Genomic DNA, 11,476 nt, shown 5'->3' with positions numbered 1-11,476 from the left:
ACCACCCCATCTGCTTCCAACACACACTCTCAACCTCAAGTGGCTGTGTTTGCTGCAGTGTGTGCGTGTGCGCGTGCGTGTGCCAGAGAGTGTGTTGACTGGAGCGGGAGGGCCCTCTGACTTCTACCAGAACCTCAGGCCATCTGAAGTGTCACAGCAGAACCGTGTCCTATTGTTTTGGAGTGCCTTTTCCAACCAAGCGTCTTGTAAAACGTCAGTGAAACCGTGTGTCTCCGGCACAAATTAATGTAATACATAAAACACCCTCGCCTCCGCTTGGGTCGGGGCCAATGTTTTCAGGGGAGAAAAAAGCACTTAGCAGTGAAGTTGCTTTGCGTATTATCTTCTGATGAAGTCGTTACTCAGAAGCGAATAAAGGAAAGGAGGGGGAAAAGGGTTGTAATTTTAGAGCTTAGCGGAGACGGATTTATCTCAGGTGATGTCTGCATTTCCACTTTCCAAATGTGTCTTGTTGTGCCTTCCACATAACAGGACTATCATCGTCATTTCAAACGTGTCCCACTCCTACTGTGTGTTTTGTATCAAGAGTTTTTCTCTTCTTTAAGATATGACACGTTTGGTCTATCAGTGAGAAGGTTTGTCGTGTGATGGCCCGTAATATCCCCTCCAATGCTCAGTTCTAAAGGATGGCATTATATAGAGCTCAGTGCCTCATATTCATCTGAAACTATGATCTCCCTCGTCCACATTCTATATCCATTAAACAGTACACTTTTAACCACCCTCTGGATGGGTTCTAGTAGCCTAATGTGTAATTACTATGCTGAGTTGAGTTGAGGGCGTTCCGGCGGTGTGTAAAAACACTGAACTGCTTTCATGGTGCCAATCTTAGCTCCCGCTCCATTGGATCACTGAACCTCTCTTAGCTGGTGCCATGGTTACCAACATTAAATGGCCGCTATAATCATATCATTAACTCACCATTGTGACCTTTTTTTTTTGTCTCTATTTGAAAGTAGATGAGATCAGAACAGCATTGAACATACGCTGGTGAAAATGCTCTGCTCAGGCCCAAAACATTTCTCTCCATTTTTTGTTGGGAAACTCTCCTGGCTTTTTGGATTCCACAACATATGTCATTGTAGAACATGGTGCTGTTTCAATTGTTATATTTGACAAGTGCCAAAACGAAAGGTGCTAAGCCATGTTTGTGCGGATGTATTCACAGCTCTGATGGAAGCTAACACAAGGCCCAGATAGAGGACCGAGGACAAAGGTGCCTGGTCCTCTCAGGGTATAAGCTCAAGCATCATCACAACAATCAGATTTTTCTCTCTCTCTCTCTTTCTGCAGGGCCAATGGTCAGGGGAGGTCACTGCCTCTCTCTGTGTGCCAGTAACAGACACAGACGGTTAACAACCGGGCACAGCATCAAAGAGCCAAGGTATGTCCCCACACACACACACATTCAGGCACACGCACGCACGCACTCACGCACACACACACACACACACACACACACACACACACACACACACACACACACACACACACACACACACACACACACACACACACACACACACACACACACACACACACACACACACACACACACACACACACACACACTCACACACACACACACACACACACACACACACACACACACACACACACACACACACACACACACACACACACACACACACACACACACACACACACACACACACACACACACACACACACAGCCCACTCTACGTCTCCTCAGCTCTCTGTCTCCCTCTAACTGAGTGAACGCATCACTCTGTGCTAAGTGGAAGTCTCACTCACCTCTCATCCTTTAACGATGTCATCCTTCCCTCCGCAACTCACACATCACACATCAGTTAGTTATTTTGGGTGGGGGGCCGAGGGAGGGGCGCTGACAGTGAGGGAGGAAGTACATAGGAAGTACATTAGTTATCAGTCTCTGTCGTCTCCACCTTTTCACAACCCATCAGTATTAAACTGCTCTGGATGCAGGCCCCTCTCTTTTTCCCTCTTAAAAGTCTCCCGCGCGCCACTTTAAACCAGGCCTCAGATCTAAATGACACTTCGCACTACACATGCATGAAGACAAGTGAATTAAATATTGAAATAAAAGACAGCAACAAAAAAAAGAAAAGAGGACAGGAAAAAGAGGAAGAAAGTCATTGTTCCTGTGGCAGGTCAAAAGGGATTTAATGGCAAGAGGAGGAGTTTAGTAAGGGTCACAGGAATTAGTCTTTCACTTAAAACATGGTCACGTGATCTTGTAAGAGTAGGACGTCTATGATCAAGCAGAATAATCATCACATTCAGCTGGTCCAAAAAGGTACAATGGATTCTAATTTGCAGGACATCAGTGAACTCTTTTTATAGAGAACAATAAACAAATATCTTCCTAAATTTCATTTTTGTTCATGATTTTAAATTGCCTAATTTACGCATCCAATGTGCTGTGTGTCCCTCCAGCGTCTCCGTACATCTAGGGGGTTGAAGCGGGATAAAACAGGAGCAGTGAGAGGGGGGGGGGGCGTACACAACGACACACAGCGGGGGGGAGGGGGGAGGTGGGGGGGTTGTCTGCATGCTTTGCCATAATTCGGGACCTCAGTGACCACACTAATTATTTTTCTAGTCAGCCGTGTGTGCAGAACCTGCCTGTTAGTTGTGCGAATGCTTATTTAAGCTGTGTAACTGACGTCCATATGGTTTTCATCATCATAAAGAAATGTTTGAGGGGGTTATGTTTTTACTAGGCCGGAGCAGAGACTTGTCTGTCAAAGCCATGATTTGACTAGCCTTCCGGGGGTTTATGTGTGTAACATTCTGAATATTAAATATGCAATTGAAATGTGAAGTAGAGTATAACTGTAATGCATTTTTCTTGTTGCATCTAAAAATGACAATAAATGAGCATTTGACATATCCTGTCTGATGTTGTCATTGCAGTTCCTGAATGATTGTGGGTTATAGCATGCAGTGGTTTTCTACCTATTATTTTCAGCATGTGTCAACTATATGTGTTCTAACTTGCCTTGGGTCATTCTCTCATCATGAGGTATCTACAGTAAAAGGCAATAAACAATGTGGCGAACACATTTATAATCATCTATGACACACAATAAAGCTTTCATTGTCTGCCACGCCCGTCCAACCACACAGAGATGCCCATCAGTACTGCAACACACACACACACGCACACACACACACACACACGCACGCGCACGCGCACGCACACACACACACACACACACACACACACACACACACACACACACACACACATACGCACACACACACACACACACACACACACACACACGCACGCACGCACACACACACACACACGCGCACACACACACACACAGGCACACACACACACACAGGCACGCGTGCACACACACACACACACCCACACACACGCTCACACACACTCATAACATCAGTAGAGACCTAGTACAGGCTAGATGTTGTTTTCCTCCCAGCATGTGCGGGCAGTGGATGAGTGATAATGTTTAGGCAGAAGGAATCATGGGTAGGAACTCCCCTGGAGTGAGAATGAAAGACTGAATCAGTCAGAGAACAGGAAATCAGGCCAGTGACATTACAGATCAAGGCACATCAATATCTCACCTACAGCATGTTCAATGGCACTTTGACTAAAAACTTTCACATTGTGCTCCGAGTGTTTCCACTTCTTAATTGATTGTTAAAATGGGGGGGAGGGGGACTTGGGGCCAAAGAGCACAAGGTGGACCATCAGAGGCATTTTTGGATGTGTAATTTACTAATGAAAACCGTGATGTCTTTTTCGCCCGGTAGTTAGCACAGTTTTACTTTAAATAAATGTTTAAATTCAAGCTTTGTGAATGAATAGAACAATGGAAAAGCAGCAGATTTCTCTCTTGATTGTGCCCAGATGTGTGTCGGGATCTGGAGCTTGTTAAAGTGTGATTACCAGGAATATTCAGCCCAATTCAATAAGTCAAGCTTTTAGAAGGAGAGCATTTCCATGTCACTGTTTCCAGGAGGAAGTATTGCATTGCTGACTTATACCTAGTAATATAGACACTGTTACCTGCTACATGAATACAATACTACTGGAAAAATACCCTACAAATTCATGGGTTATTTTTGAAAAATAAAAAATATTCTAACCATGTTCTTCTTCTCTTTTGACCATTTTGTTACAATGACAATCACACGTTGTGTTGCTGTGTGTGTGTGATTGTGTATATTTACAGCGGCTGGAGATGGAGAGAAAACACCCTGGTACACAGCCTCACCTCGCCTTTCCTCGCCTCTCATCTCTGCGCTCGTGTGAGAGATGATCAAATCATCATATGGAAAAATCCAATGTGATCTAAGCAAGAGGCAGAAAGGTCACAGGGAGTCAGTAAAATGGATGAAGGCTAATGATTATCTCAACCTTTATCTAATCAATAATCATTTATCCCACAATATTATGGACACTATATCCCATTTTCCATTAACCCAGGCAGGATGACAGATGCTGTATTGTTTCCTAAGGCAGCTTTATGGCAGGGTATGTCTGAAAGGCAGTTTTAAGGTGTGCTCTCAACTGCTCTCAACCTGTTAAGACACTCGTACGTAGTCTGGACTTAGGCGATAATACATTTTTTGAAATATTGAGTGTTTGAAACTATGCGACCGGGATGGTATAGAATCATAATCGAGCAATTTCCAAATGGCCTACAGTTTTAGCTCCATCAAACAGTAAATGTGGGTTTAATGAAATATCATCACATTACACAAATAGTTTTTTTTTTTGGGTGGGAAAATAATACCTTAGATCAATTGTTAAAGCTGAAAACAAATTTATGTTCTTTGGTTTCTTATTGTCTTACGATCACGAAAACACACATCTTCCTCTATTAGCCTTGGTCTCTAAGGAGTTTGTATTTGCTACCGTTATGCTGCAGTAATTTGTACCGTTATGGTCCATTTGGAGTGACCCCATCCTCTGTGACTGGGAGTGTGTCTCCTGTGTCTGTATGCTCAGTGATGCCATCTTCATCCTAACCTTATTGCTTTTAATGACTCCCTCTTTCCTTTCATGAATTCTTTATCGATTCCTTCTGACGTCTGGTGAATTAATTTTCAATTACTTCAACAACAAACAACAAAAAATCCCCCCCCCCCCACACCACACTAATGTCTGGCTCCACCTATACGTACGAGTGTGTATAAGCGTGTGTGTGTGTGTGTGTGTGTGTGTACAACAACGTGGCGTGGTGATGTTCATACTTCCCTTCCACCGTTCTTCTTCTCTCAATCCATTCAGCAAGGGACTGGGGGAGAAATATTCATCTTCAAAGTCCACACCCAAACACTCATGCACACACAGACACACACACACACACACACACACACACACACACACACACACACACACACACACACACACACACACACACACACACACACACACACACACACACACACACACACACACACACACTCACACAAACGCACGCACACGCGCGCGTACACGCGCGCACGCACACACACACATCCTCAGACTAAAAGACACACACAAGGGAGCGTGTGAATCCGACGGAGAGAAATTGTACTAAAGGTCACAGTGTGCTAATGGCCAGGCTATCTTACATGAAATAAGTCCAGACACTTTCGACAGGTCTCTCAATGTCACAGAGCAGCCTTTCGCTGCTGCCCGGCCCTGACGTGACTGGAAAGCAAGGTGAGGTGAGGTGCTCTGCGTTGATGTGCGGTTCGTGGAGAGGCCTTTCATTTCGTGTACTCTTCAAAAATCCCCGACAACGTCCTGTAAGCATAGCCAACCAGTGCAATCTATCCCCCCCGTCATTTTTAAGAATAGGAGACACACTCCAATACTCGATAGACATGCTCAGTGTTAGACTCAGGAGTACAACGTCAATGTTAAATACCCACAGGTCATTAATTACAGCAATTATTCACTTTCATTTCTCTGACACATATTGACTGTTGTTTTTTTAATGCGCCCAACCTAAGCCACCCAGAAGACTTGACAGCAAAATAACAGAATTGTTTAAAGTGAGCCACCATTTTAACAGAGCTTTGGGCATAGTCATAGATTTCTTCAAATGTGATATGAAATGTGAAGATTTTTTGTCAGTTGTCCAATTATTTCACATTACTATGACGCCAAAGCATCAGGGAGTTTGATGGAAAACAATACGGAACATAGAGTATGTGGGTCTACTTCTGTATTTAAACAGGAACGCGGGTTGGATAGATTGCATTAAAATGGCTATTGAATGTCTGAAAATAAGAAAATGACCGTATGCTTTGTAAAGATATGTTGCAGAATGTAAGAGGCCAACTGCTTGTGTTGCTCTATGTGTTGGCAGCTGTGTACATGTGTGTATTTGCCCTGCACCTATGTCCCGGGCCTCTCGTCCTCTCTGTGTTTATGTTGTGTGTGTGTGTGTACGTGTGTGTGTACATATGTCCGTGGAAGTCGTGTGTATTTGTGCGTGTCCTGACCTAATCCCGTCTCTGCTCATCCTCCTATGAGAGCAGCGAGAAATACAGCTCTGTAATTGTTAGGTCTGGCCCCCACATTCTTTACCCAGGCGACCGCCCCGGCTCCATGTCACTTTAACAACCTGGAATTATCACCACAATGGAGATTTCAGGTTAAAAGTGTCTCTAAGAGAATATAGATACATTTTCCGTCAATAAATTTCCCTCTCCGCCTAGTTTCTTCTTAGTCAAGTACCACCCCCCCCCCCCCCCCCCCCCCCCCCCCCCCCCCCCCCCCCCGCCTTGATTGACATTTTTACCACAAAATTATAACATGTCTGTCTGTGAGAGGGGGGATGTCTTACTCCAAAATTAGCTAACCATCAAAATAAAATAGGATAAGTTCATCATGGTGTCATTTCACAGGAATATTGATTCTTGCAGACATACAGGATTTCCCATTAAAGTCGTAGCCAGTGTGTCTTCGGCAGACAGTAAAGCACATGAAGGATGCAGTGATATACAGGCCTGGAGAGCATCGTTCCCCTAACATTGTCTGTTCGCATTTAACCTTTGCTAAACCAGCAGGTCTTCCCTTTACTCTGAGAAAGGCTGAGGACTGGAATTGAAGACGGTATTCATTTCCAACGTTAGAATACCTTTATATATATATACAGCACTATTTGTGCACAAAGCAACAAGGTTTGTGTGTTGTTCTAAATGTACAATTGTCACTGAAGGATCGTGTTACACCATTTTGTGAAACGATCACTAAAGACTGGGAAGACAGACACCAGACAGTCCGGCATGAGATGTCCTGTTTTTATCCTTCGCTGGAGAAACTGAAGTAAATCAACCTAGTGGACAGACACTAACGACTGTTGGAATGCTGCCGGAACAGTAAACAACGTCAACTCCACATCTCCCCGACACAACTTGAATCAACAACTTTTTAGACTAGTCCCCTTCATGTCACTCTAGCTGTTATATAAACTACGGAAAACTATCCCGTTCAGCTATCTACAGGGGGGAAATGTATAACTACTAGTGAGACCTTTAGAACCAATGAGGTTGAGGGGTCAGTACAGCTCAGCTCGCCCAACAATAACCAACAATGAACAGAGTAATTGTTTAACCATCCAATCAGATTTCGGCCATGTGATTCTTTTTACCTTTTTTATATCAGTGTTAAACCAAAAAATGCAACCGCCCAATCGGATGCAGAGTAAGTGCTTCAACATGCCTATAAGAACTAAAGAGTTGCCTCAGCAGCCAACTGGTTGCCACGTAAGTGCTTCAGTATGACTATGGGAAATACAGGAGAGCTTAACCAGCCCCAGTCATACTGCTGTAATGAAAGCCAGATTGAAAGAGGGTTTGGATTGATTTCCAACATCTTGATTTGATATCCTGAATTAATTATTTTAACTTGAATAATATATAAAGGAAAATAAATGTAGAACACTCGGGGGAACAAGAGAGGGCTTCACTACTGCTGAGTTATCTCTTGGCCAATCTCACCCGCAAGACTACTCTCAGCTGTGTGTGTGTGTGTGTGTGTCTGTGTCTGTGTGAGCGTGCGCGTCTGTGTGTGTGTGTCTGTGTCTGTGTGTGTGTGTGCTCGTGTGGGCGTGCATTCACACACACGTGAGTGTGTTTGTGTATGTGTGTGCATGCAGAGCATGTTTGCAACATATATGTGTGTATGTGTACGTGACTCCGCGAGAGTATGTGTTCCATATACTGTTATGTGAATGTTTGTGTGTCTCTGTCAGATGGTTGCAACAGTAAGATATATGTGTGTATGAGCGGCAGTTAGTTTAGGGAATGTATAAGGAGTTCTACATTGAACGCTCACAAATCCGTCATTCATTTTTATAAATCTATTAAAATACTATATGCATAGTGTATTAAAGGACAAAAACTATTGATTGTATTTATTCAGTGGATACACAGTCTGCAATACATTGCTTTACAATAGTAAGACATACAGGAGCCTCCAGTGTGCTCCTTACTGAATCAAAGATACTGTAACATAAAATGTCTAATACTCAACAAGGTGGGTTGCTGGCAAGGCAATCGTTATTTATTTATTTATTTATTTATTTACCTTTATTTAACCAGGTAGGCAAGTTGAGAACAAGTTCTCATTTACAATTGCGACCTGGCCAAGATAAAGCAAAGCAGTTCGACAGATAAAACGACACAGAGTTACACATGGAGTAAAAACAAACATACAGTCAATAATGCAGTATAAACAAGTCTATATACAATGTGAGCAAATGAGGTGAGAAGGGAGGTAAAGGCAAAAAAGGCCATGATGGCAAAGTAAATACAATATAGCAAGTAAAATACTGGAATGGTAGTTTTGCAATGGAATTGCTACCATGGTGATGCACCTTCCCTTTTGATTGTAGTTATTGATAAAGTAATCTACTTTCTCAACCCAGAGTATTCTAAACCACCATCAGCGTAACTATTTTCCTTTACAGGTACTTTTGCCGACTCATTCTGCAGTAGAATGAGAGGAAACACCGAAACACCCTTTCGACACAACCTCTGAAAAGGGCTACACAGCTCCACTGCCAGCACTCGATTGGAAGGTAGTGCCTTCCCTCTTCCACCCATCCCACCTGCATCTGACGCCCAGATTATCATAAAAGTAGGCTACTGTCAGCACGCCCGTGATTTACTGACAGCCTGAGCCAATCAATCTCAAAGTTCCGATTAAAAGTACAAAAATCAAGTTCTCTGTCTCTCCTTTTTATTTTGAATGTAAGCGAAAATAAAGGGAAGCCTTTACATTTCATAGCTTCCAGAATACTCTGGCAAGTATTCAGTGTGCTCTACTTTTGTCTTTCAACCTCGCCGCGGGAGGCAGCGCTCATCCGCAGGAGGCAGCGCTCATCCGCAGGAGGCAGCGCTCATGACATCTTTATATACGACGTTCTCGTTTCAAAATGCCATCGAACATTCGGATGAGTGCTGCACTGTGATCTCGGAAAACAAAAAAATACTGACATCAGATTTTTCTTATTGAAACGTGCTCTGCTGAAGAGCACGTCTGAGTGAACCAAAGGGCATACCGTCTCGCATTAGAAATCCTACTTTACATTTCCCTCCCAAAAAAGGCATAATTATACTTGGACGTATATAAATATGTACCTGTTTTTATAGGTAAGTTCAGCAGTGTCATAAAAAAACAAGGCATAGCACTTAATCACCAGGACAAATACACATTAACTTCTGAATTAATTTACCCCAAAAATCTCAATTTGAATATGGTAAACCATTCTCATTACCCAAACAGATGCATTCAAATTCAGTCTGTAGGAGACAAAAGGGCAGTGAGAAGGGGACTCTTAGTCACTTTTAGCCATTTTTCATTTCCCACTGACTAAAAATCTATCTTTGAATTCATTAAAGGTGAAAAGCTTCCTCCGATAACACCCTGTCTTCTCTCTTTGATAATACAGTGTCATCACTGCAAAACCCTGTCAGCCTCACAGTGATGTGTCAGTCATGCATTCAATAATAATGGTTGGATCATTTTTAATGTTTAGAGGAGGAGATCACAAAGTCATTAACTATTTTCTGACTCCCTCAGCAGTTAGTGGCGATGTCGCAGCGTTGTCGGGGTGAGCCGTAATGTATAGTGCTGCAAACAAGAAGGATTGCAGGATCCCTGCCTCCCAGCCCGTGGGAGCCCGCGGTGACGCCGGAGCTCAGGTATATGGATGGCCTGAGGAGGTCTCCATCATTCATAAAACATGCCTCCGTACGCGGCCGAATTGATCTTGCAAAAGAAGCAGGGTGGCACAGCTACCACTTCATTAGTCTTCTCATGCCACAAATCACCCTGCACTAGTCTCCAAGGGACTGCAGCCACCCCCGCCAACCTCACCTCAGCTCTCCTCTCCTTAAAAGCCCGGGGAAAAGGGTGCCGGTTAGATAACAACACCATGGTAGCAGTGTTATAACAGCTTGTTAGCATTGTGTTAATTTTAGCTCAACATCAGAGTGATGGCACAGCGCAGGCATGGTGAAGGTCTAGCACTGAATTAGGAATGAGCTCAGATCAAGAAGGAGGCGACATCAGAGCAGCCAGAACAAAACAAAGTAGAAAACGCTGAAAAGCACACAAATCTTGTCAATGCTAATTGATAGCTAGTGGTCATTTTGAGATTCCCAGATTAAATCAAGTCCCTTCTCCATATAACAATGTGAAATATTGATGACATTTACTTTCCATGGTTCTGAAATGAATTGCCCCATTCCTCTACTATTTCTGATGAATGTTTTTTATTGCCTTTTTTGTTGTTGCTGTAGCTGCTTGAGAGAATTGAGCGTCGTCTTTTCTGCAAATGTTTCCAACTCACCAGAGAAACCCTGGAGGACACAACCATCATTGGCCATAATATTAGTTCCTCTTTGCTTCCCTCTGAATTTGCTCGCTAAGATGCAATTTTACGAGCAAAATAAAAAAACGTAAGGTATATGAATCTACGTCCCATTTTTTATGTTTACCGATGACATTGGTTGACATTAATATCGTCATTAAAGCAATTATATGTGATGAAGGTAAATGGTCAAACTTAATTAGTAAAAGCACGTTTTCTATCAAATTGTCTGTTACACACCTGCAGTGTATACAGCAGCCTGATCACTAGAAAAATACTTAGATTTTCGAACATTTGAAATGGTCTTGAGAATGTCGATACAGGTCGATACAGTATATGCCTTTGTAGTGTGGTAATATTTCATATGTGTATACAGTATACCTCACATGTGAGCCGTAATACGACTAAGCAATTAGCCTATTCAAATGATCATCTGACTCCATAAAGATTATTTAGCAATATGCAAGAGACTACAGTCGAGTTATAGCAATAGGCAATCAAGAAATGTCTGAGAATGGAATTCTAAATACACTTGTAGAATTAACGGATTCACATGCAAAGCATAACGCTTAAGTTATAAAGCATTAACAAGCATC

At 42.9% G+C, this 11,476-nt stretch overlaps 1 long non-coding RNA gene across 2 annotated transcripts in view; it reads left to right on the top strand.

Annotated features, from left to right (window-relative positions):
* LOC116358298 (uncharacterized) overlaps positions 1-5,371 on the top strand; it is a 22,315-nt gene extending 16,944 nt beyond the window's left edge. The window contains exons 3-4 of one of the 2 annotated variants that reach the window (XR_004206189.1): positions 1,315-1,405; positions 4,236-5,371. This is a non-coding gene — a long non-coding RNA (uncharacterized LOC116358298). Of the gene's footprint in view, positions 1-1,314; positions 2,517-4,235 lie in introns of those variants that run through there. The other variant, XR_004206188.1, reaches the window with a different exon arrangement.
* The last annotated feature ends 6,105 nt before the right edge of the window (positions 5,372-11,476 follow it).

The sequence above is a fragment of the Oncorhynchus kisutch genome, linkage group LG3, assembly GCF_002021735.2.
Source record: "Oncorhynchus kisutch isolate 150728-3 linkage group LG3, Okis_V2, whole genome shotgun sequence".
Lineage (NCBI taxonomy): Eukaryota > Metazoa > Chordata > Actinopteri > Salmoniformes > Salmonidae > Oncorhynchus > Oncorhynchus kisutch.
This window is presented reverse-complemented; position numbering and strand designations above follow the sequence as displayed.